At 39.2% G+C, this 27120-nt stretch overlaps 1 protein-coding gene across 1 annotated transcript in view; it reads left to right on the top strand.

Moving 5' to 3' along the window:
• The first annotated feature begins 22003 nt into the window (after positions 1-22003).
• The window catches only part of lpp (LIM domain containing preferred translocation partner in lipoma), a 259259-nt gene continuing 254142 nt past the window's right edge, over positions 22004-27120 (top strand). The window contains exon 1 of the mRNA XM_074668419.1: positions 22004-22182. The gene's annotated coding sequence lies outside the window, so the exon portion shown is untranslated. The remainder of the gene's footprint in view (positions 22183-27120) is intronic.

Here is a 27120-nt window from a genome sequence, read left to right as displayed (position 1 = left end):
AGCGAAACAAGCGCCCCAAAAGTCTGAATAATTTTTTTTTGCTTTTTTGCCTTTATTGATAGGAGGGAGAGGGACGGTGAATGAGGGAGAAAGTAGAGGATGGGGTGATAAATGGACTGCATTTATGCGATGCTTTTCGGGTCTCTCCGACCATTTAAACCACTTTGACATAACATTTACTCCACAGTCTAAGACCTTCAGCAAAGGCTCCTTCAGAAAGAACTATCATTATTGACTTATCCCAAGGTGCTTTTTCAGCCACATGAACTTTCCCCAGGAACTTTTCAGATGTCAACTTTTTAGATGCTTTAAGAGGCGGGGCCTGCAAGCTAAACGTTTCTGATTAGAATAAATATAGCCGAAATGAGCGATTTTGCAGAGATTATGTCCCGCGCTGAAGCTCCCTTGCAGTGGCCCCCGCTAAGTGCGGCTAAAATCAGCTGGATCTAGATAACTTCTGAAGGACTCCGAGCTGCACGGTGTTTGTCTGAGTGAGTATATCAGCATGCACACACCTATAAATAAGGTCCAGGTGTCAAAAAAACGGAGTTGCCCTTTAAGTTGTTAGAGTAGTTCTGGGAACTTAGGGCGCGGTCACACTGGCAATCCAAACCGTGCCATGCTTAAGCACGGTTGCCCCCCCAGCTCTGTTCCCCAGCTGGAGAGTACGGCCAGCGGTCACACTACCTCTATATGAACCAGACTTTAGCGGGTATCTCACACGCGCATGGCCCGCCTACGTCACCGTGAAGCGTCTGTTTACATGAAGCGCGATCTCATCAGAGTCAGCACAATGAGACATAGAGAGCACTGCTACAACTTTAGAGACTTTTGGATTTATGGTGAGTCGTTTTGGCCCGACACAGCCCTCTAACACCCCCGCTTTCTTTAAAATGATTGTCGAGAGATGCGCTTGCGGTGATCATACGTCATGGATCACATGCGTGCTTGTGCTCGTGCATGAAGAAAACCATGCTGAAGCCCACCTCTCTGAAGCGTGTTAAAGCAGAGAAGTGAATTGTGCTCAAGCACGGCACAGTTGCGGTCACACTGGCCCATACTGGCCATTTGAAACGTGCTTTAGTGCTGAAGCCTGCTTAAACACGGCACAGTTGGCCAGTGTGATCGTGTCCTAATAGTTCCTCTGGTTGAAAAGCACCTGAAGTCACCTTCACCCGTTTCGACTTCAGCGTCTTACCCAAAGACACTTTTGTATGTTATTATTGGAAATCGCTTCTTTGATTAGCGTACTGAACTACAGCCTCTGTACATGGGGCACATGCTTTTCTAAACAAGTCCCCAAATTTCTGAATGTTTGCTTTAAAAAAACACCACCAAGAGTATGAGTTAATTATGAAACGATTTGATGAGATTTTTCTGGACAAGTTTTTTGAACCTCTTCAGGATGCTCGTTCATATGCTTGTGTTTTTTAATTTAAAGAACAAGTTTTAGAGTTGTCTCTTATTGTGACAAACCTGAGGCAGTGATCAGATAGTGAAAAAAAGTATTATGCGCACACAGAAAAGGGGCTTGAACCTTATTTATTAATCATTTCTAAAAGTCATTCTATTAAAAAATTCTACTGCACAAATTTAACCTTATTAATCATCAGTTTGACATTTGTTTGAGGAAATGAATATATGGATGTGGACACATTGTCTGTGTAGCATGTTAGTTTTATAAACGGTTGTATCGACCGCACATTTATAAAAGTTTTATTCTGACACGATAAAGCCTAAGTTTTTTTCTGCAAATAAATAATAAATATTTTTAGGAAACATGATGCGAAAACCATGCAGGGGATGTAAACATTTTCCACCTAATCCAACAGATTATTTTTTCCAGTGTATTAGTCCATAGGTGTATTTTCATGTCAGCCTTTTTTTGGGTTTCCTCCAGCCAAAGCAGTAAATGGATTTAAATCCAACATGGAAACATGGGATTGGCGAGGATGAAAGCAATCCTACCAAGCCCCAGAAGTCAACTGCTTTACCAAAAAAATAATTTATAAAACCCCTCAAACTCCGAGCGCTGACATGGAATCAGGAAGAGATAGCTCTGGCATTTTTATGAAATATCAAGGAAAAGATGTGAATAAAACATGAAATGCACATGTACATTTAAATTGTTAATTTGAAAGGAGAACTGTTTCAAAATAAATACCACAACCTCTTTTTTTTTCATTTTTCTTCCTTTTTTTGTGAAAGTCTGTGTTAGTCTCCTAAAATAAATCTTTAAATGTATTTCTCTTTTGAAACTTTGTCTTGTCAACACCTACGCTGTAATTTCAGCTCGACAGCACTTTTTCCTCTTCAAATCTTGATATACTCCCACTCCGTGTTTGCTAGAAACAAATCAACTCATATAACAATCAAGCCTCATTATTCTGCACCTTTGCCAGTTAAAGATGCAGAAACGGCTTCTTCTTGATTCTGTTTTTCTTCTCACATATGCAGCAAAGCCCAAACAGCCTCTGTAGACCTCGCTGCGTGTGTGAGAGGAGGTATCTCTGAAGCTCGGGAAACGCCAGGTGAAAGTGCTGATGCAAGAAAGAGTGACGCCTCCTGTGCTCTACGTGTTCCCATTATTGTTATCTGATCTCCAACACACTCATATACACACATACACACACACACACACACGCTCCTGATATCTGCAGCTCATGCATGCATCGCTCTGCAAGCGTGTCCTCATTACTGCAAGTGTAAGTTTGTGCATTCGCAGTTAAGTTTTTCTTCAAACACAGAGGGTGGCATTTATCAATTTAAAGGAGTATTTTGCATTTTTTGTGCAGATGTGGATAAATTCTCAAAGGGTGACATGTGTAAAAATTCTTCTGAATTGTTTAGATTCCACTCCAGCTTACACTAATGTCTCTTTTACATTCCCATAAATGTTTGTTTCGCTTTAAATCAGACCGCTTGAAAAATATGATCAGGTGCATCGTGTGTATGAGTAGATTCAACATTTAAAAAGACTGACTGAGATGAAAATCTACAGCTACAATGCAAAATAAATTTCTTTAGGCACAGAAAGAGAAATCAAAGACCTGTTTACATTTTTAACTTCCTTCCTGCAGATGTTATTCCTTTAGTTTAACTTAAAAAAAATCAAAAGTGAATCAAAGATGTCCCAGAAATGGTCAGGCTCCTATCTCAGCTCACGTTAAATGTCTATTTTACATGTTTTTACATTTTACAGATAATGAGAGAGGATTATTGACTGTGCTCGGGACTCCCATTTGCTTATCAGATGTCAGTTGTTCTATCATGAGCTGTAGCTGCTGTATGTCCTTTAATGTTGCTTTGCATGTTGGGCTTGTTATTACTGTGACAGAGTTTGTGATTCAGCAATACATGGATCTGTTCTGAGATAAGCCAGCCACGGTAAAGGCGTAGGGAAATAAACAGATTTATCGCCTCTGTGAATGTCAGCCGTGTTTCTGGCCTGGGTGTGAGTTTGTTCTGTGGAGGAATGCTTTCTGCATTAGTCACCTGTGCAGGTGTTTAATGCAGGTATTTCATTTCTGGAGGATGAGTGTGTCAGTCTTTCTTCAGATGTTAGGTTGCATGTGGATGCAAGACAGTGCATGCAATTGGATGATTAAAGACATTAGTTATTAGCATACCTGTGCACATTTTTTTAATCGTGGTGCAATACATATTTTTGTCTTCTGATAGAAACTTTACAATCACCTGCATGAAAATTGATGTCATCTTGCTGAACATTTTTCTGATTGTTTGAACCTCTTTTAAATAAAGCATGCTAAAAAAAAAATACGCATCACTTTGCAGAAATTCATTCATTCATTAACCTCATCTGCACCAGATATTTGTTATCTGACTTGCACAGGTGTAGAGAAGTAGAACAAAGATGTCTCACCTTTTTTCTGCTGGAAGGAGTGAGGCATGATGGGATCTGTAGTGGGAATCAGGATGCAATGCCGAGCCTCGAATTCAAAGCTGCGAGCCCGGTTCAGGAGTTCAGGAAGTGATGGGGGCCTCTTCTGCACTCCCGAAAAGTCTCTGTCAGCGGTGCCAGTCACTGAGATCAGTCAACTTTCTCTACCTTGACTTTGGTAAGATCCAGAGCACTGCAGAAACACAACCCGCCTCACTGTCTGCACCAGAGTTTTATTTTTCTGGCAAGGAGCAGGATGATCCAGGATGCAGAGTCTGACTGGTGCCCGAGCCTCCCTCTGAGTGGCAGCTAAAGCTGGAGGGATGAAGCTGTCTTCAGTGCAAAAGGGCACCGATGCTGTGTGTGGCGGTGGCGGAGCAGCTCTGGTGAAGCCTCGTGTCTGTCATTGTGCAGCAGGATGGGAATGCTTGTGGAAAGGCGGGCACGGCAGCAGGGCTGAAGTGAGTCAAGCCGACTGAGCACGCTTCATGTTGGTTGAAATGGTCCACAGGGCAATCTCTGGCTCTCTGAGCTGATAGGCCGCCTGCACTCTAGCGTTCATTGATTGTAGCACTCGGTCGCTCCACTTTTCCACGAATGCTAAAACCATGAGGCAGGCTCAGTTTTGGGGAAAAAAAGAGGAGAGATTAACCAGCCTGTAAAATAATCCCAGTTTTCTATATATAATTCATTTCAACGAGGAGGCTAAAATCCCATTAAGCCACAGGAGCACAAACGGTAGACTCGCAGTGCATTTAACATGGAGAACTCTTGGAGCTCAAAGCCATCTGCCAGATCAGAGTTCTTTTATATACGCCAATGACACATTGTTTTATCAACAGTGCTTTTATACGACAAACATTTCAGTGTCCTGGAGCATTAATCTACCTAAGCTTATCTCAATCCATGGAACTAGATATTGCTCTTTATAACTTGTCTCGTGGAGGGGGGGTTATTACATCACACCAGCTGTCACTTCAACCTGCCACAGCCAATAGGAAGGTCAGAGATGAGACTGCAGGAGGGAAAATCCTGAAAACAGTAAATTAAATTTTGGGAAATGTCCTATCCTTACAAGAGTTGTTTTAAAAGCCTGTGGCCAAATACTAGAGTGAAGCCTGCTGTTATTCAGGGGCTCTGAACTACATTGTGCGCAAGGGGCAATTTTTAGAGCAGAAAAGCAGCTGAGATAAAAAATGGAAAATAATTTTTAAGATGCTAACTTCAAGATCTGTCGTGCAAAACATTCAATTAGACATGTTAGTTTATTTTCATCAGCAGTGCTGGTCAAAGGTTAAAAGGTGCAAAAACAGGAGGGAAGTCACAGAGGGAAGCCGTGGATATAGACAAGAAATTTGGTGACATGCTTTAATTGTTTTTTTGCTGCATGGCATCAAACTCTGACACTTTGTGTGGTGTTTGCAGCTGCAGAGATAGAGGTGTTTCATTCAGACACGTTTTCTTGGATTGCTGTTTTATCTCTGCATGTCTAAGGCTAAAAAGAGGCAAGTAAGGAAAACATGTCATTTTTCTTAATAACTTATGTCAACAGAAAAAAAAAAAATTCTATCTTGTTTAACATTACAATAAAATATAAAGAGTGATATTTAAAGGAACAGTAACAATTTGCAATTTGCTGTTGTGTAAGTAGTGGTTGCAAAAGATCCATTAATAAATGTTTTATAGTTTATTTAATCGCCTGTGCTTTGCAAAGTGAAAGAACGATGTGGCTGCTGGAAGGGAGTTTTAACCAGTAAATCAAAAACCTGTGAAATGCACCTTTAATTGAAAAATTAATTAAAATATGGTCAATGTGATATTGTTTGGGATGAGGCAGTAATCAAGGGTGAGTATTGGCAAGAGCCTCACGATGTGATACACATTACAATACTTGGGTGACAATACGATGATATCACGATGTATCACGGTATCACAATATTGCGATATATTGCAATATTTGAAGCAGTTAACACAAAGTAAAGAGATGATGTTCATTTAAATCCCACAATTTTTCTCAAAATTAAAAGGAAAAATTAAGTAAAAATTATTTGATTCAAAGACAACTTTTCTGTTTTGATTTTGAACTGAAAGTCAGATGCAGTGTTTCATACATACGATTAACTTTTTTTTCAATTAATCCACTGTGACATTAAACTAATGTTGCGAAGAAATGATTGGGTCAAAGACGTGGTCACTTAGTGAAACTGATAAATGTCAGTTAGTGTATCCAGTGTTTCTTGTAAAAAAAAAAAAGGATATATATATATATATATATATATATATATATATATATATATATATATATATATATATATATATATATATATATATATATATATATATTATTAAAAAAAAGGGGGTAATTAGTCTGCTACACAGTATAAATTAAATTTAAAATGATTTTTAACCAACTGAACAAAAATAGAGAGAAAACGTTAATTTCTTCAGCTTCAAAATCCACGTCATCAAGTTTAGGAATTAAGCATTTTGAATATACTTTGAGAAGATATTTATTTTACAATCTACAAACATACAGCGGAGTAGCTCTTTGGTGCCATCTCAGTGGAGGCTCAAAAGTCACATTTTACTTTCAACTCAGCTAAAATATGAAACGTTATTTTATAAAGATATTAAGAGTTGAAATATTGAAATTGTATTAGAGTCCAGAGCATCAGGATATTTTGCTGTATTGATATTTTTCCACACCATTACCTGTAATAACAATATATTAAACCACATTTTAGTTGTAAGGAGTGAATTTTATGGTGGAACAAGAAAAGTGGGAAGTATAATTCTGAAAACAAAGGGAAAGGAAAAATAATTCAGAGCAAACCTTTTAAAAGTACTTATAAGAAACGTTTTGTTTACAAGATTAATGGCGCCCCCTATGGACAAAAAAGTCCATCTTTGCTGATTTTATCTTCACTTGTAAATTGTGAAAATCTCATCTTGCTTTCTCCTCGTAATGAATATATCCTTCTTTGTAAATATTTGCTGCAGAACTAACACACATAAAAAAAAATTTAAGTGTGATATAAACTTCCTGGTCTGGATTCTCTACCTGTGTTCCTTGCTATGGATACAGGGATTAAAAAGAGACCACAAAGAAACAGTCAGACCTGTCTTTGATGAGCTTGTTTGTTTTTATAGGTCATAAAGAGGTACTGCTCTTCATTTCAGCCCGTTTCATATCAAGTCAAAGGAGGCAGGAGCTTTAAAAATACATGAGATACCAAGTTTAACACAGCAAGTTTTCAAGTGCAGTAATTTATAAATTAGGGGTTACAAAAGTTACAAGACTGAGTAAAATATTCATAAAAGAAGAGCAGGTCAACAATCTTTAAGTGAAAAAATAATTTACAGAATCTTGAAAATGCGTTGAAGAAGTTGGGAAACGTTTGTACCGGAGCCCAAAAAGGATCTTGAAACCTCTCAATCTCAGCAGGTAGAGTGTTGTGTCATGTTATCGAAAAGCAGTAATTTGTGTTTTTCCAGCTGCTAAGGCGAAACATGTTTGGCCCCTTTAGATGAAGCCCTTTCAGCACATGGATCCATAGTGAGGATGTAAAAAGCAGGAGTCTCAGTGAGCTCTGGAATCAGTGTGTAATCGTTCCTGACACCTGATGTTGAACTCAGATTAAATGAATACACATGCTGTCTGTGCAGATAAGCTCACCTCAGCGGGTAAGAACTCCCAAAGCTCCTGCTATTAACAGAGCTACATGCTGCACAGCTTTACTGTGTCAGCATCAGGCTCTGTGCTGCTTATGAGGGCTGTCATCAGTGCAGGAAAAGAGGAGATGAATGCATCAGGACGTGTGCGCTTAAACAAGCATTCAGAGCAAACATTGGAGGGAAAATGAGATGTATATGGGTGTTTGACAGATCTGTACAGTATGTTCACACAGCCATGGGATAATCCACTGGATGAGTGGACTAATATTCAGCCAATCCTGCTAAAGCCAAATTAGTCCAACACATTTCCATCATATTTCAGAATAAAGCGCCCTCAACAATCTGAGCTCTCGGGATAGTGACGGCAAATGACCGGTGAGCCCTCAGATCCCCGTGATCCTGGGATAAACTTCTCATGAAGGAGCTTAAATCTCTGAACTGACACACAAATGGAAGCCAACAACAGGTCACACTGCCTCATAGGGAAACATTGATCAGTGCTCTCAGCCCGGTGAGGCCGAGAGGACCTGAGCAGAAGAAAAATAACAAAAATAAACATAAAGACTGACTGGAGTCCAATACATCACCCCTCCCTCACCTCCTCACCCCCTCCCTCCCTCCCCTGTGGGGCTTAAAAGAGGAAAGCTCCCGTACAGCAGTGTATGAGTGACCTTAATCATCAGAAGGATATTTGGGTTTATTCGGCAGCAGCGATGCACTGCACATGGTCATCACTGTGTTTGACTGGCAGGCATAAAAAATGAGAGGGGGGCAAGGTCGGTTTGAGAAGTGTAATCCATATCATCCCGTTACAGAGGCCGGGCTGACGTCGGCCGCGGGCCAAACATTTTGATGTTGATAATGATGTTGGATTATGCTGTCATCTGATGTAATTTCAGCCTGCATCAAATTAACAAAAGAGGGATCAACTAAATTCTTTAAAAGGGACCTTTTTTTATCAAAGCAACCTCCTAGATGTAAGAAGTGTTTATTTTGGCTTTTTTCCCCTCCATACAGCGCTCAAATCTCTGGTTTCTTTTCCTTAGAAATATAAGATCAACTACTCACAGCATCCGCGCTCTTTACAGCGTGCCTTCCAGTTATTCAGATCAGCAGGGCCCAAAATATGAAGACAGAAAAACATATGGTCTGGAAGTTAAGAAGACTGACCCACACTGTCTGCATAAAACATCACAAAAACAGAAAAACAGTCTTTGGGTTGTAAAAGAGGAAGCATCATCTTATTTCCAGCTGTGGATTTTCTGCTTGGGCTTTAAAAGAGAAGTTGCATCATTTACAGCTCAAAGTAAAACCTTATTTTTCTTAGAACTGGCAGTAACCCTTCATTTCTGTCCATCTTAAACAATATGTCCTGTCTCACTGAGGCCCCGCCCCCTTTATTCCCAAATACTTTCTGATTGGCCAGCCAAATCAGCAAGCTCAAGGAAAACAGCATAAAAACTTGGTAGGGTCAGAAATGTAAAATGTAACATTTTGGGTCGTTGTTACATTTTGGGCTCTAACAAGGCTGGCTAAGGAAGTACGGGAAGTCACATACCCACCAGACCAAAAAAGACGTTTTTAAAGCATTTTTACAGCCTGGTACAAAAAATTTTTCCTGTCTGACTCACTAATTTCACTGTCATCACACACTGTACGGGGGATTTTATTCTAACTTCTCAGTTTAAAAGATATCAAAACTGCGAGTTCGCCCAATCAGAGGAACAGCTCAGCTCACGTGACTCACAGGCGCCCCACAGCCGTTAGTGTGGAGACTCAAAACCCGCGTCACTTCCAACATGGTCACGCAGCCAATTTGCTTCAAATATCTGTTTTAGAAACTGAAGGGTGACGCCAAGGAGACTACGTTCATTTATTATCCAGTCTATGTTACAGACACTTTAGTCTTTGTTCTCCTCAGGTTCCTTAAAGATGCTGTGAGGGGGATTGGTTTCGATTGGACTGCCTCGCCACCTTCTGGCTCAAAGTCTCATCCACACTGTCTTAAATTTCTTTTAACAAGGTGTGTGTTTGTCGTGGAATTAAATGGACAGTGGATCGAAACAAATGTTATTTGTTCAAGATAACTCTTTACTGGATACATCACACCGAAGTAAGGTATTTTTCAGTACAGTTACGTAGCTTTACGTTTTGAAACGTGACATCAAGCAAACGTTGTTGAAGCTGGCTATATGTAGCACTATCATCAGCCCGGTGCGCCAACGTATCTGTAGGCTAACATGACAACAAGTAAACACTGTCAGTTTGTAAGTAGTTTAGTAGTCATTTACATTTAGCACAGCTGGCAGCCCGGTGCTCTAAGACATGTCCATAAAGTGTAACGTTAGTGAATCCTGGTTAGCTATGTCCTGCCAGTCATCTACCAAGCGGAGCTAACGTAACCTCACTCTTCATTTTATTGATAGACTCTCAAGTTTGAACAGACCACTGCAGAATAACTGCTGACTGTGGGTTGGAATCAACATTAGCACAAACAGTTTAGCCCCTGTGTTAGCCTTTGGCTCGAGCTATATCACCCTCCTGTTTAGCTTTCCTCTGCTCTTCTGTCTTTTTTCTGTCTGACAGTTAGGCTCCAGAGAAAAACAGAGATTCCTCTTCCCTTTACTAAACTTTGTCAGCTGGCGTGATGTTGTTATAGAGACTTCGATGTGCCGTAAATCAATCGTGCCTGCTCAACCCACTTGGTAAGCTAAGACGTAGCATTTTGAAATAACCTGTAACCAGCAATATTGGCGCTAATTAACTGATTGCACCAAATATGTCATTAAAATAATGATTTAGTATTTTAGAAATAATGATTACAACAGTTCATAGTTTGATATTATACTGTAGATTAACTGTGAACATGAAACTTGTTTCTGTTAATCATTGTTTAAACGTTCACTTCTTGTTTACTCTCCGTATTGAGTCACAAGTGTTGTATTTAGCCAAAACTAACTTTTTTCTGATAACTCCACAAAGTTGAAACTTGAATTTGGAATATTAGCAGTCAGATTTACTTATATACTGTCAAACCTGGTCAACTGAGGTTAGATACAGAAAACACATTTAAAAGCTCACAGCCACATGGTCTCCAATTAGCAAGGTCGCTCTTCACTCCAAAACACTAGTTGTTTGGTAATCCTGTCAGATCTTGATAAAAGTTGATACTGAGGTGTTGTATCATTTCTGACACCTGACCACAGAACAACCAGACATTTTTATTCTGCTTGCAGTTTTAATTCAGAGTTTACAGAACGCTAACTCATCTAAATGAATGAGGCTAAACGCTGTGCACAGGGGTTGCACAGGGGTCTATTAGATGCTCTGTTAAATCACCCAGCTGTACAGTGAATGAATCATTTATCATCAAATTAAAATCACGTACATGGCTCATCTCTTTATTATGAGGGGTATGGCTAATTTATCAGACAGGTGGGAGGGTTGTAGCTGTTAGTTAAGAGGCTCTTGGCTTTTTCAGGTCCCCACTCCATCACAGAGCTAACACCTAGCGCCTGTTCATAAACACACACTCACATGTACAAGCTGTTAAGACTGACCTATCCATCATACAAGCATGTTTTGAATTATGGGAGGAAGCAGGGAATCCCCGCACGCTGGGAAAGATCATGGAAACTCCACATGGAAAGGAACCCCCCTGACCGAGGTTTTCAACCAGAACTCTTTTGCGTTGAGGCAACAGCTGCGACTGTTGTACCACCATGCCGACCAGCTTTATTAACATCCAAAATTAAATATTGAGTATAGGATTAGACTTTCCTTGTTTATTTGATTGGTGCAGTTTCCTGAAGCTTTCTGTCCCCAGCTGACTGTGTGTAAACATACACATGTTTATTACATGATAACCTTTCTGAGGCAGTGCACGTCTGGTGATTACCACATCAGTTTGGGCCGTTTGCTTGCTTGTCGTTTTCACTTACCTGTTATCACATAGATCTGTAATCTAGCTGCACTACTATCCATTGTTGTGCCAACATGAGCTCCCTGGTATCCATGCCGGCTGCTATCTCCTCCAATAAAGGTCACGAGTGCCCAATCTTATGCTCTGCATTATAGCTGGCATTTGAAGAATGAAGAGAAAACATAGTCCTGGGAGAGATGGGTTTAACGTGATGGATGATTCAAAGTGACGGTTTGACAGACATTCATGGGTTGTGTTTCTTTAGCAAATAAGAGAGCTCTTTAGCTTTGGTTAAAATGTATCTGAAGCATTAATTTCTATGTCAATTTTAGTTTACATTTGAGATTCAAAGAAAGTACAAATACTCCCATTCAAAGCTGGTTTTTCAAAGATTATGCGTTGTAAGATTTTGTTCATTTATTTATTTATTGGTAACATTAGCTTACAGTCAAAGTCTTTGAAGAGATGCTGAGGATCATTACTCATTTTTTCTGTCCAAAGCCACGTTTCCACCAAGCAGACCATTTCAGTTTGTCTTGGTACGGCGCGCATTTTGCGGCATTTCCACTGACTTAACAGGGGATAGACCCCCAAATAACCGAGATGAGCCGTTCCACTTTTTGGGAGCCTTCCGTATGGGTGCCAGACTGAACCAATCTGCTCCAGGAAGGTGGGGCTACAACACTGCAGACCGTTGATTGGAGAAAACAATTGACACCCCGACGGTTGCTGTATTTCTCCTGGCGGCACACAGACTTTTCTGAAACAAAGTTTGATTACACTTTGTATCAAAGAGCTACATGCCAACCACAGAGAGGACGAAATGCTGCATGTCTTCCGTCTATGCTCTTTGTTTACTGTGTCGCGTTTCTCTTCTTCGTTGGATTTGTTAGCGGGGTAAACTGTGTCGTGCTGCTACGGCGTCACGCTATTATTTAACAGCTGTGGCTTTTGGCATCCTGCTTACACACAGACTACCATGAGAGGGCACAGTTTGCTGTGGAAACGCAAACAAGATCAGGCTTAACTTTCTTGAACTGTACCAAACCCTACTGAACCGACCTGGGCTGCTTGGTGGAAATGTGGCTCAAATCTCCCTGCCTTACCGCCAGACGTTCTCCTCATTCCACTCCAGTCCTATAGGTGGCAGCACTGCAAAAATCAACTGAAAATGAAGGAAAGTGGACTTCAAATTCGATCCTTTTCATACAACCCAAGTACACTTGATCAGTCTCTGGTCCGGCTCTGCTCAATTACGGCACCAGATCAGATTGGTTTTCATTCAAGTCAGTGTGTGAACTTACTCTGGATCTGCCCTGTTGCGTATATGCTGGGTTCTTGTTCTGGCAGGTTGCACCATACATGCAACTATCCTATTTTTGGCGGATGCCAGAGCCGTGAAGTGCCAATTCACAATAGGTCAGACCGAGTGGGACAGGAAGGTGTGAATGGAAACTACCTAAAAATATCCTGCGACTTTCAAAATAAAACAAATCATGTCAAAACCAGTTCGTGTTCAGCATGATTATAACAACAAACTGACATGATGGGTGTAGCAAGGCTAGGAGTCAGCAGGTTTGAGGTTTTTGTCAAAGGGCAACATCTGGTAAGTAAAAATGAGGCCTAAAAGTTGCTGTTCCTCATGAATCCTCTTGAGGCTGGCTGCAGAAAGGCCAAATGCCACGTACACACCCAGCCATAAAAACAGACTTTTTCGGCATTAAAAACATATTTACAGCCTGGTTCAAAAAACGGCTTAAATGCTGATTTCACTATCAGCACACACTGTATGGTGAGTGATTTGTTTCCTTACTCTGTGGTTTAGAAGTAATTAGGATAGTTTGATTGTCCAATCAGAGGAACAGCTCAGGTCACATGACCGGCAGGCGCCCTGTAGCTGCTCGAAGAAAAACTCACAGCCGGCGTCATAACGAATGTAGCTGCGTCCGCGGTTTCAGGAACAGACGAGTGACACAGATTCTCCATCCATGTTTTATACAGTCTATGGGTTTTACAGCCCAAACAAGACTGAAGAGAAGTTTGGTTAACGGGAGTGCGTGAACTCCTTGATCTCGCGACTCCAGCCGTCTGTCAGTCATACAGTCTTCTAGACTGAACATGCAGCCGGTGTAAGTTGATGAAAGCAGTCTACACGCGACATAGCGGAGCCAAACTGCGGATGTATGTGGTGTATCTAAGAGGTTAGCCCGTGTTTTATCACTCTCCTGTTTGACTTTCTTCTGCTCTGACATACTTTTTCACAGTCCAGCTCCAGTGTCCATACTTACAACATAATAAACCCACAGAATTCTTTTCCTAAAGAAAAACTAAAAATCTTGCTTCTTACGGCTAAACTTTGCCAATTCATGTAGTGTCGTTGAAGGGACTTTTGATTTACATGCTGATTTATGGATGGATATGAGGCCTCCTTGGAAAGTCCCACCCAAAAAAAGAAACTGAGAAATAAAATTAGAATTGCCCAATTTTGGTGCTGATAATCTCTTTCACTCATTCATGGTTTCTTGTTCAGGAAACCATTATCTGTGTGTCTGCAGGTCCAGAGCAGTCTAACAGCCCTCACAGTTTAGGAATGTGTCTCTTGTATGTTTGCAGATCTTCAGAGGAGGAATGTTAACATGGTTTATGGTCTGAGGAAGCCGGTCCACTCAAACCTTATACAGGAGCAGTTTGGAGAAAAATAAGGAACACCATGTCCCGACAAACAAATCAAAGGTTGTGGAGCTGAAAAGTCATCACGCAATGGAGCGGTGCCGGACTTCAGATGTATCTGGTGTATCTGAGTCATTTCTTTTCCCTCATCATAACAGATAACCTTGCAGAGCAGATGGACCTGCCTGATTCAGTTTCTGAAATCCGGCAGATCCATCTTGCCAGGCTCCATTGACCAACGAATTCACTCGGCTAAATTCTGACCGGCCCAATCAGGAAAGAGAGTCGGGCGCGGCAGTAGCAGTGGGAGTGACGAGCAGACGTGACGTCAGCAGACTTTCGTACTTGTCAGCGTTCTTTTGATTCTTAAGTTAACTTGACAAAAACGGCAGCCATTATCACAGCTGTTTCTCGTGTTTCTGTAGTTGTACGTCTGTTGTTTCTCAGCATCGGCGCACAGAAGCTACACCACACCGTGGCTTAATGTGGATTGGTCTGTGGTGAGTGTGTCAATCAGAACGGTGGTCCAATCACCAGCTGCTGATTTTTTTTGAAGGTCCCGCCTCTGAAAACAAATCCGAAGAGCTGCTACCCAGATGGACTAGTGAAATATTTCCGTGGCAGATGAATGAAACTGTTTGTCTGACGTGTCAGGTTACATAACAGATGGAATGAACTACAAAATCAAACAACAGTTTAAAGGATTTTGTTTTTCAACATGCTTTTTACAGGGTTTTTTTTTCAGCCAAGACCTCATCATGAGTGAATAGTGGTTTATGCTCCATGTTTAGAAGCTCCTGCAGCACTTTTTACTGGATAGGCATAGTAGAATTGAAATGGAGCAAGAAAATGTCACAAAACAAGAAACTTATATCATTAACTCTAAAACATCATGCCTGTTGGCGTCAAACCAGCACATGAATCTGTTCTGCTGTGAACTTCACTGATTTGCAGGATCTTTGAGGTTTTGTTGGTAATTTTTATGTGTGGGTTATTATTATTTTTTGGTTAAGGATTTAGGTGTGGCATCAGTCCCACAGCCTTGACTCAAAAATAAATTCTTGTGAAGAGGAGTTTTGGCTTCACTTTTTGAAAGAAGGAGAAGGTGGAAGCTTGTTGTCCTTATTTCTACACAGGCAGTGACCTTAAAAATTATTTTTCTTTGTTTAAATTAATTGAAAGCTTGCTTGTTGTATTTTGTACAGTCTATTTGGTCTGAGTCTCTTTTATTAAGTTTGTGTTCAAATCAGCCTGTTGTTATCTCTTTCTTACTGGAATTACTAAGTCAGTTTACTCAGGTAATGTGTCTCACCTGATGGTTTTCTATGCTTTTAAAAAATCCTCATTTCACCTTATTCTTAAACACTACTTGTGTCTGCAGAAGGCCGATATTCAGCAGAAACTTTCGCAGCTTCAAATCTCAAAATGTTCTCCGCTGAAACAGTTTCCACACCGCTGTCATAGTAATTGATTTTTTTTTTTTTTAAGGAAACACTTCTGACCCCTCTGCATCCAACAGTTAAAATACTGATCCTGTTCAGCCTGCAGGCCTCTGCCTCCTGCCACGAAACTTTATGGGTTCACAAAAGATCAGCGATTTAGTGAATTATTTTTCCATTTATTTCGAAATGTTATTGAAACCATGCTGTCCTGATGGCTGCATGTGTTGTCCAGGATTCAGGTCGATAATATCAACCAGACTGAGTGCTTAACTACTCTGTTGTTGCTGAGGAACAGAGCCAGTTGGATCCATACAGCTCATTGAAAAAAATAAATGCCATTTTAAATGGCAAGCCCTTAAAAAAAAGGAGCCTGATTTCAGGATACGGCGACAAAATCCTGCTGCAGCTGTAAAAACGCTTTAAAGGTGCAGCTTGAAGCTCACAAGCACAGATCATTTATGCTAAAACCTTTGCTGTAGGCAGGGATTGTCTCTGTCTACCGTTTTAATACATATTTACATGCTAAAACATAGGAATTAGAATTCATTAGTGTAATCTGAGGTCTAGATCTAGATTGGGAGTTGTTTGATTAGTAGCTTTGGGACATTGTTTTTGTAGTGAGCCTGCCTGTCTCCTACTTTGTTTTTTCCTTATTTGGCATGACTCTCTGTAATATGGTTGTGCTTGAAGACTAATCTCCTCTATCTCAGCTCTAATTAACACAGCATACATAGCACCCAGACACATTTGTTGTTTTTGTCTTTTCTGCTCAGATCCCTGTGCTGTTTTTGAGCAAAGCACCTGGACTCGCCTGCCTTCTGACAAAGATTTCAGTGAGATACCAAATGACATTTCCCCACAAATTAACAAAACCATCATTCAGCTCGTCTGCTCTCACAAGACAGAGCGAAACCTGCAACATGTAAACACTGGCAGAACCAGGCGTCGATTCCTGAAAGCTGGGCCTTTCAGAAACTACAAGAGCTGTGTTTAGACGACAATTACTTTCTGGTTTTCTTATTCAGCGTGGAGGTGCTAAACACATGCTTTCACTCACTCCTCATGCGGAAGTGCGCATCGACAGTGCAGCTGCTGCATTTAGTGTTGAGGTTTACCTAGTGGAGAGGAAGTGGTGTAGGGGAGAAGACAGTGTTACAACCAGCAAATAAAACAGGATATCCGACGCTTCAACAATTGAGACACTAAAATATTACAAACAAGGTGTTTGACTCCTCTTTCAGAGCTATGTCTGCTGTCTGAAGCTAAAATAAGTGACAGAGTTGGATCAAACTCACGCTCACTGATGTGAATTATCTATTGTGGCGGACCCATGAGCACATTTCTTTTCATATGTTTGGGTACAGTGAGGGTAAAAATGAAGCCCATCATATCAATGACATGCGTAGCTACACTCCCTAAGAGCTGAACATCAAAGAGCGGCTGATTTCCTCTAACCCGGCATGTTAATTGGTGCTTGATTGATAACTTGAGTTCACAGGCGATGGCATGTGTCGTCTAAACTGTTCCAGGGTGTCTGTTTGAAATCAGTGGAAGAAGAATCACTGGCGGGCCCATTAAGAAATTGCCAGTGTGCACACTTGCAAATAAGCTGTCACACATTACAAATGAGATTACCTTTCTCAGTGTGCCCTGGAACCTGCAGACGAGGGGATGCACGGATATGAGACACTGAAATAGCTCAAATCGCTTGGTTTTTATCAGCGTGCACAATCTGCAAGTTCTGTTTATGCTTCCTTCATGCGCAGGAGGAAAAAAGTAAACTCACAGCTTGAAGCACAATGTAATCAGTTGCAGTGAAGTAAGAATTGTCAGGAAAATATGGGTCTCAGGTTGAATGATTCTTCTAACATTTACTCCCTAAAAAGACAGGCAGAGCTTCATTTTCTGTAAATATTTTCATTGAAGTTGCTCAAAGAAACCAATCTGTAATTAGATCATTCATCCTTTAACTCAAATGAGATAAAGGCAGCACTATCTGAAGTTGCTGGCTTGTGAAAAGACACAAAACTTACAATGCAGTATTATGAATGAGAGCACCCCGACACAACAATAGAAGCAAATCAGAGGTAAAAAGAGCAGTTATGGCATTTGCATGTAATCGTGAGCACACAGAGTAATAGACTAGTTTGCATAGCAGAGATCACTGAGGTCAGGTAAAGCCCACATGAGGCAACAGCTTTGTAGGACATCAGATCGTGGTTTGCAGCTATCAAACATCTGACGCTTTTTTTTTTTGTTGAGCTTTGACACACGAGAAGCGGAGAAACAAGTCCAAACTCATCTGAAGCAGAAGATAACGAGTGAAAACAGAGACTCAGTCATTATAAACCTGAGTTTTTTAAATAAATACTCACCAGGGGAACACTTTACCAAAAATGTGAAAATCCTTCAAGTAAGACAAAAAAACCAACAAAAAAAAAAATACAAACCACTGATTAAAGTGTGATCGCTTACAAAAGAGGCCTTTTTGCACAGCAGAAATAATATCATGCAAATCAAGAGAGAAGCAGGTGTTGTGAAAAATATTTCCCTAAAATAAAATTGTTTAACGACAATATTAAAAACCTACTTATGGAAATTCATCTTTTATGCTTCAAGTTACACCTGCTGTGCTGCTGCTACTTAACATGCTGTGTCCTAATTTCACACTACATACTTATTCAGTAGTATCATACCATAGGATCAGTATTAATCCTACAAAATACCTATTTTTTAATATTCTTTTTTATTAATCAATTCTTTTCTTTTTTTACACAGTGAGTGAGGGCAAGACATGCATTGTCATTCTGAATTAAGAAACCACACAGAACTGAAGAAGAAAAAAAAAGTGAATCATTTACAGATGGCAGTGGCATCTCCTTCAAGGACTCTGAAAAAGAAATACAAAGAATAAAAAAGAACTGAATCCTCCTTCTACTTCTTTATGTTAACAATAGCTCTCGGAGCACACTGCAGTTTCCCATCATTCAGATGCTTTTATAAACTTCCAGCTCATTGTTTTGTTTTCATGGCTGAAACTTTATGTTTTCATTCAGACTTACTGCGATCAAGTTCAAAAAGCATCCAGAAGTTTGTTTTAAAAACATGTTTATTCATTGTTGTTTTCAAGAAACACATTTCTGACGCACATTACTGACGCACAGTTCGCAGCTCGCTGTTGAATTCAATGTACCTTCATTTCCATCGCAGAAAGGAAAAACAGATTAAAAGGACTTTTAGTATTGGCCTTGTGTTTATCAGTAGAACAGGGACAGCTTTGTAACCCGTGGTTTATAGTAACAAACAAAAAAAAACACATACACAAAAAAAAAAACAGATTTGAATTTTTTTCAGATATGAAATTATTACATTGCTTTGCTGCTCTGTAGAACATTATGCTGAACTGGGATATGTGAAACAACATTGCATCAAGCTAAGTTGTATCATGACAGATTGTGAGAGTAGTACAATGCAGTACAATGTTAGTGGTTTAAAGTATTGACACATTACTTAAAATGACACTACCTAATGTTATATTACATTATCATTGTCTTATTTATAAACATAACTGTTTTTCATTTGGTGTGATATTACAGTAATGTAATGTTAAGTTGTATAAATCAGGTAAGGTCATATCTGGAAAGTTATATTATAATGTTACTTTAAGTAATATATGTTACTTTTTGTGATGCTACTTTACATTATGCAACATTGTGTTCTGTAATGTTACATAACAATATATTTTACTTTACTACAATTTACTCAACAGTTTATTATTGTACACTGACATCAGGAAACATTTGTCATTCAAGTCAAATCACACTGTGTTATAATCTGTACTTTATGATGAAGTAAATATTTTTATATTTTATTTATTTAAGGTTTATTCTATCCATAACATGGTGTAAAGTTATTTTTCATCACTTTATGTCATGTCAATTTGCATAAAATGTCTTAATGCGCCGTTTCTGATGCTATGTAGCTTACATTACGCTACTTATGTTACACTATCAACGTAGTGTTACTGGTGTTAAGTTATTTACGCAGCATTATCAACGTTACAATTATTGCAGTAGTAACCTTACTTATGTTACTCACACAACTTTTTTTACTTTAAGTTTTGTTTCTTGTTATTGTAACTGTGAGTGAAATGATGTGTTACTTTTAATTACTTTGCATTATTATACGTTTCTATACATTACTTTATCATACTTCACTGTATGTTACTCAAAAATAGGTTATTTGATGTATTTTAATTTACTTTATGTTTGGGTAACTACTGTTAATTATGTAAATTAACTAATTGTTAAATTACTTTGTGTTTAAATACTTTACATTCCATCACTTGACGTCAAATTAGTTTGTTACATTACTTTACATTTTTTTGCGTTACATTGGTTACATAAAGATACATATACTGTGCTACACTACTTTACTTACGTTTCTTTCATTCTGTTATATTTTTATGGTTATACTATGTTACTGTCTAATGATACTTTATGTTACCTTGTGTTATATTATATACAGCAAAAACAACAAGGCATCACAAAAAGTGTTTCTAACTAAAGACTTTTCAATGTGTGAAAGGTAAATGAAAATAATCAGAGCTATATTCCATGGTCGCTGACTGTCATCATCATAAGCTTTAATTTTCTCCCTGTGTGAGGTCTATGTAGCTGCTTGGAAACAGGCCGAGTATAGAAGAACAGGAAGTACATTCTGCATGCTGTTCAGTTAATGTCTACATATTCTGTAATTTTGAAAACTTTAATATCTTTAATCAACTTAATACAAACACTTTGGAGAACTTTTATACTCTATTAAAAACTTTATTCAAAGTATTATACTAAAATCAAAAACAGTGGAGTAAAGGAAGCATTTTTCATTACATGACAATTACAGTCAAACACAAAAGCATTTTTTGTCCATTTCAAGCATGCACAACAATTCTTACCAATCATAACTAAGGTTAAGAAAGCATGACTTAAAAACAACAACATTAACAACAATGACAAATGAAAGAAAGATTAATCACACACGGCCAAATGTCTAGAATGACATTTTGTCTTTGAGCATTTGTTGGGTGAAGAGGCAGTGCGCGTCATAAAAAGACAATAAATAGAAAAGTAATATTCCCTCTGTCACTTGCTTTTGTGTGATTTAGTGAGTGTGTGCTTCTTTCCTGGTAACAATGGAGACCAAATTATCTACCCTATTGTCTGTTAGAATCTTTGAATGTATAATAAGTATTCACAGTGAGAAAAAAAAAGCGTTAAATTCAGATTAAAGTTCAAAAATCAGTCTCACTTTGAAGTTAAAGCACAGCTCTTTCACAAGCATGAACACTTCTCCACTGTTCCAGAAGACTAACAGTGCATGACGGTGATGATAACACTGTAGCATGAGAAACAATATGTTGATTTAAATTTGTTGAAGTTACCACATATGGCCATTCACGCCTCACTGGTTGAGTGAACTACATCAGGTGATCTGTATATTAAAGCCCTTTGATCAATCATCTTGTGTTTCCAGTATGTTATCTTAAAAAAGTTGTCTATTCTCATAAAAAAGGATGTTGTGTCCAAATTTATATGCAAATTTAATTGAAGTTGAAAAAAAAGTTGATTTAAACGAGATCCCCTGGCTGGATTCAACTGTTATCACAACAATGCAATGTTTTTATTATTATTATTTTTTTTTCATTTCACATTTTGCGAAGTCATATTTAGGTCACAAATATGCATACACGCAACTTAAACTTAAAAAAACAAAAAAAAAACAACTTTTGTAGGCTTGCGTTTCAATACTGACCTGATCAAAGGAAAAGTTGTTCACTTTTTTTTTTTTTTTTATATTTTAGTCTTTAAGTTATCATTGTTTTCCCTTTTCTTAATGTTTTTGACTGCCCTGTTCTTTCTTTTTTTATGGGCACCAGGTTTATTTTATAACCTGACTGTATGCTATCTAAAAAAATTAACAGCTAAGGTGCTACTTTAGATGTTTTTCTATGTTTTTAATGTTATTTCATTCTGCCTGTGTTCATTTTTTAAATAATGTTGATTTTGTAATTTTTTTTGTATGAAAGTCCACTTTGGGCTTCCATACATTAAAGTTATATCACACGATATTTTGCCAGAAGTTTCTGCTTTATAACTTTAAATTTGATACCTTGCTTTCCTCGTCACTAATGTAGGATAAATTGAATTAATGTGCCTTCCTAACACAGGAAACATAATTCATGCTGCGTTATAGAGAACAATGATTTCATAATAACAGGCTCACAGGGTTTGCTGCATGACAACATACATTTTCTTTATGATTGTTGTATAGATCGCCTTGTGTGTGTGTGTGTGTGAGTGTGTGAGAGCAGACGGAGGCTCTGTGCGGGCTGTTTGGCTGCAGGCTGACACCGCTGGCCTGCTGCCTTACATGGGCAAACCTCTGAACTGACTGAGACGGCTGGAATTTCAGGGCGTGACGTCACTGCCTACAACTCTCCCAGAATTTGGATCAAGAAGTTTCACTTTTTTTGGTGGGATTTCAACCTCTGGTGATATTTCCTAGAAAGCGAGGTAAGCGAAACTACTGAGTTCTCTTCTGTCGCCTGTAACCTACCAGTGACTTTCGGCTGTGTTTGAGCTGCTCTGGCTCAAAGTAGATCTGATTTCCACAGTGTTGCTGCAGCTCGTCTTCAATTTGTTCGGCCTTGTGCGGCTATAATATGATTTCTACTGTAGCTCAGACGGGTTCACTATGAGGGCGTGGACTACACGCGATAGCCGTGGCTGGTACTAATGTTACATGAGGATACTAAAGCTAACTTGTCGCTAACGCCAGGCTCAGTCATGCGTTGAAAATATGAGACATTGTGAACAAGTTCTGGGACTCTGGGCGTCTCTGCTGTTTCTGTTTTTAGCCGAGTGGTCTGCTGCTGAGCAATGCGGAAGACAGACTGTCACAGGGAAACATGAGAGCCCCCCTCTGCACACAAATATGTCTCTGCATTTCACCTTAGCATACAACTTTCAATATGTCCTTCCTGTTACAGGAATAACTGTGTACAACGCCAGTGTTTCGGCTTTAGCCTGGTTCCTGCTCGTTAATATCAGCAGGAAGATGAAGTATGACTGGGCTTGTTTACGACAGTGTAGATTCGCCACGTTGTGTAAGTGTTTTTAAAACTCATAACGGACAGATAATGAGACTTTTCACCGCTAAATTTTAATATTATTCATATCTCACGGCAAACTTAACGCTAACTGCTGTAGCATTTCATGCCCATCCAGAGGAGGACTAACTTAACAGTACAGGCAGGACTTAAGTGTACTTTTACCCCGGGGTTAGATGAAAGGATAAAGCAGGAAACCAAAACAGCTTTGATTAGTGACACAGACATGCACAACAAAACCCCACCCAAAGTTTCAACCCTGGTTTAAAGTCTCTGCAGGGGACTACCTGTACACTGGCACCATCTCTGTCAAAAAGATGATCACTGCTGCTCAAATATGATGGGTATATCAATCATTCATTTTTATAATGTCACTTTTGTTTCAGTACAGTAAATTTTCACCACTTACCACACAACTCGGAGTGACCAAAGAGTCAGCATAAAGTGACTAACATCCTCCCACCTTGTGCTGACATGCTATCAGGTCAACAGGACGAATGAATGAAGTCAAACTCAACCTCAGTTTCAAGTTATGATACTTTGTTATGAATTTGGTTGTTGGGTTAAGATTTTACTAATAGCAACAAAGTTAATGTGAAGTCTTGTTCAATTTATTTGGATTCTGTCTAAAGCAGGCACCTCCAAAGTCAGACCTGGGGCCAGGTGTGGCCTGATGTCCATTTCCACCTAGCTCCCATCTTAATTATGGCACTGACAGAAATCACGTTCTAAAAGACGTGTCTTTACATTTTCTGTCACGTGCACAAACAAAACAAAAGTATATCTTGTAAAGTCTGTCTAAACTACATTTGGATTGTGCATAGGCTACTTGTTTAAAGCTACAACTCCGTACAATCTGCAGAAACTCAGCAACTCTTAAACTTGTCGTGTTAAACCTGTTAACCGGTGGTGGCCAGCCGGCATGCTGTTTGACTTTGATTTGATTACACAGCCTTTTAGATTCTGTGAGGCGTTTCAAATCTCAGTACTACAGTGTCGACATTGTTGTCCTTTTGACTGACACCTTGTTTGACCAACTGGATCTATGACCTCTCAAGAGCCAGAAATACTCCTGAGTGTGACATGGACGGACACCAGTGTACTCTTATTTAAGTTTCATACTGCCATCCCTCTATGTACCACTACAAAACCAAACAACCAAAAAAACCCCCAAAACAATTATTTTCTGTGTTTCCTTACTTCAATACCTACGCACTTGTTACATTAACAGTTACAGTAAGTTTGACTGCTGAGGTAAAGAATTCAGAGTGTCACCTTTACAGAAAGACCAAGCTTTTGTGTGGACTCCAAAGCGTCAAGAAAAGTATACAATTTGTGACTGGTGTTTTGATATTTTAGGGAATTAAGGGGTTGCATGTATCATGAAGTGAAAACATACTTTTATAAACATCCAGAGCCCAAAATACCTATTAAGAGGATAAATGACTGGATTACAGTTGTGAAATGAGTCAGAAAGGACAAAAAATGGTGCATAAAAATAGTTCATAATACAGGATAATAAATAGTGTGAAATTTTTCCTTGGTCAGAATCAGAGTTTTCTGATGTTTACGCAGCACGTAACACTGCAGAAAACTGACCACTGATCATCTGGGATCAAGAGACACCTGAGGGACAGGTGAGGTTTGATTTCATCAGCCTGTGATGATGGAACAAGGATGTTTGACCACACTTAGGCCCCGTTAACACAACAACATTTCATCTGAAAACGCTAAAATGCTGTGAAAACGCAGTGAAAAAAATCTGCGTTTACATGGGAGATCCAAGGGACTGAAAACGCTGTAGTAAGTATGCCAGGCCTGTAGGTGGTGCTATAACTGTCTTGTCCAGAAGCCACTTTTCGGAGATCTCCATTGAAGTAGAGTTGAGCCGATCATCTGGTGTATCGGGGAATACTAAGAGCAGTTTCCTTGTAAACATGAGGCTGAAACGCAACAAAACTTTTGCGTTTCACCCTAAAACCGTTGTCATGTAAACGGCCCCTTAGTGACTGATTTTTACAGCTATCACTAAAAGAAATTATCAACAAGTAGAACATCCATATGTTATTTTTATGGTTAATAAATATGTCAGTAATAGCTTCTGGTTCTTGGTTATCATTATAAAATCAGATGTGGCCTCTTTGTAAAAAGTTTCTGCTCTGAAGCCTATCTTAAGCTTCTTTTGCAGAAGTGGCCATAAAATTTGTTTTAAGATTTAGGAACTGTGTCTGATCAAAGTTTCCTGTTCACATATTTCCCTTATGACATGAAGTATTTCCTGTCAGATGAGAGCGATGGTAGAAGAAGGCAGGAGATGACATCGAAAGCAGCCAGAGTGTAATGTCCGCAACACGTTGGATGAAGCAGCACGCTCTGGCGCTTTGATTAAATGTTTGCATGTACATGAATGCTACACGTGAACTTGCACTTGTGCAGAAAGTTTTCTTGTTCTTGTCCTCAGGATGATTCTGTGTCTTAAACCTGTTGCTCACCCTTGCACTGGTCACATGGTAGGAGCATTATCACTTCCGCCACTTCTGCTCGCGTGTGGTGAATTTTCCTGAATATTTCCTGTTCCTAACTTTTACTTTAGGTTTACAGACTGGCAGGGAAACATCACAGAAAGTTTTAGCTGCTTGCATCCACACATGCACCTCATGTCGAGCCCATTTGTGGAAGCTTTCCTTTGCAAACAAAGTTGGGGTCAAAGAGAAATGCTGCAGCCCCAACACAACTTGCTGATGGACAGTCAGTTTATCTAAACCCAGTGCTTGGTGTGTGTGTGGCCTTAGTTTTTGTGGTGTTATTGAGACCCCTGTGTGAAGCTTTCTGGTCTTTTGAGCACGGTGAACCAGCATCCTTTTGAATTTGTGTAAGGTTTTAGTTGCTTTAGGTTGAGTTCAACCCAGAATAAAGCTTCACTTGTTCTTTAATGTCCATCAAATAGATGACATTTGCAGACTGTCACTGCAACATAAAAACGCTCATTTAAAGCAGCATTATATTCAAAGGATGTCTGTGGTCTTGTGTCTTCCTGTTAACCTCTTCGATGACTCATACAGACTGCTTCTTAAAGCTTAAATAGAAAGTTGTTACCTGTCTTGAAAGTTTGTTTCACTTGACCTTTAGCTGTGTCGAGTAAAATTAGCTGTGCATCCACCGGCGTGTCATTGTTCAAACTTTGCTGCTGGTTTGACGTGTTTGCTGTTTGACTGACTACGTGCCTGATGTAAACAGCTTTAACTTTGTTGATAAGATTTCTGAGTGGAAAAAAAGAACCTTGGTTTCAAACTACAGATATTGTTATTCTGCCATGAGTTGTAGCCAACGTGAAAAATAAGTCTGACTTCCTCTCTAAAAGACAGAATTCAAACTTTGAGTTGTGTTGGGTGTCAAATCAATAACAGCTCGCTCCCCCGAGAGTGCTGTCATCAAACTGAATACATCCGCGTCGCTCCGACACATTTTTCACAACATTAAACAGAAGTGTCTTTAAAATCTCTGGTTAAAAAGGACTCATTTGACAGCGTTGATGATGTTAAAGTTAAAAGATGAGTGCTTCTGCTGCCTTTGAGCCCAGACCCCCCGGTAGGCTCAGTCGTCGTGTTATTCTCCTGTTTGTGTTTCTTGGCATATTTTAATGAGGGTGTCCTTTTCTGGAAGGGACAGCAGCATTTTCCCAAACTCACATTTAGCAGTGGAGTGTCGGACGGTTGACTTTCAAAAAGTGACACCTGTTTAAGTGTTAAAAAAAGCTGGCAGCTAGAGTGTACCACTGTAAAATGACAGTTTTCTTAATGTATTCATATTGTACAAGTACCCCAAACTAAGCTTCCAAATGAACCAAAAATGAGAACAAACAGCAAACTTAGAACTACTCTGACTACTACTCTCCATGTGGAAAGAAAAAAACTCCTTTTTATACAAGCTGTGTAAATTAGAGATAGACCAATATGGATTTTTTGGGGCCATTACTGATACTGATTATTAGTAGGCAAGGAGGCCGATAAGTGATATTAGAAGCCGATATTAATTTGCAGTCAAAGTGAAAGCATTTTTGAACAATACAAACTCTAACAATTAACTTCATTCAAATACCTTTAAGCAAATGCTTATTAAACAGCTTACAGACTTAGCAGCATGTTTTATAAAGTTAAATGAAAACTTAAATAATAAATAGTTAAAGTTTTCTACAGTAAATAAAGTTTTCCAAAATTTCTGTTACTGCAATAAAACTGGACAGAATTGAGTTTGTGCTGCCTTTTACAGGCGTGTAATGCAGGTGAATTAATTGTCTGTTTGGTTTAACATGACTGATTTTAAATGACCATCTAGGGCTTCC

Source organism: Halichoeres trimaculatus, unplaced genomic scaffold (genome assembly GCF_033239565.1).
Source record: "Halichoeres trimaculatus isolate MK-OKI-2021-1 unplaced genomic scaffold, fHalTri1.1 fHalTri1_scaffold_4, whole genome shotgun sequence".
NCBI lineage: Eukaryota > Metazoa > Chordata > Actinopteri > Labriformes > Labridae > Halichoeres > Halichoeres trimaculatus.
The sequence above is the reverse complement of the archived record's forward strand: the minus strand, read 5'-3'. Positions and strand labels throughout refer to the sequence as shown.